We start from the raw sequence: 474 nt of genomic DNA, 5'->3' as shown, positions 1-474 counted from the left end.
AAATCGATGGGCCATCAAGCATCAGCAGCTCGAAGGTCACCAACACCATTTCTTGCTACGTAGTTGTTACGTGGCGTTATCGACCACAAACTGATGAGTTACCATGCCTCATTATTCCTTTTCTTTTAACTTTCCCTCATTATGGACATGAAAACTTGAGATCATTGCCAGTTCTTGTTACTAGAAGGGTTGCTGAATGACATTCCAGGTGCCGTCGCCGATACTCTAACCTCGGGCGCTTCTTTGGTACAAATGCCTCTTTTATTTTGTTGTTATTGTAGACGTGTGTTTTGTAAGTATTTGTTTGTGGTTATCGTCGATTGTTATCTTAATACCGTTCCGGGTGTAAAAGTTTTCAGTAGAGAATTTCAGCTGAAGAATATGTTTCCTGTTACGGGCAGGTTGTTTTGGGCCCTTGGAAGAACATCGGCAACACTGTTTCAGCGTGACCCTTCTCCAGGGCCATTTTTTATG

Source organism: Penaeus monodon, chromosome 32, assembly GCF_015228065.2.
Source record: "Penaeus monodon isolate SGIC_2016 chromosome 32, NSTDA_Pmon_1, whole genome shotgun sequence".
Lineage (NCBI taxonomy): Eukaryota > Metazoa > Arthropoda > Malacostraca > Decapoda > Penaeidae > Penaeus > Penaeus monodon.
The sequence above is the reverse complement of the archived record's forward strand: the minus strand, read 5'-3'. Positions refer to the sequence as shown.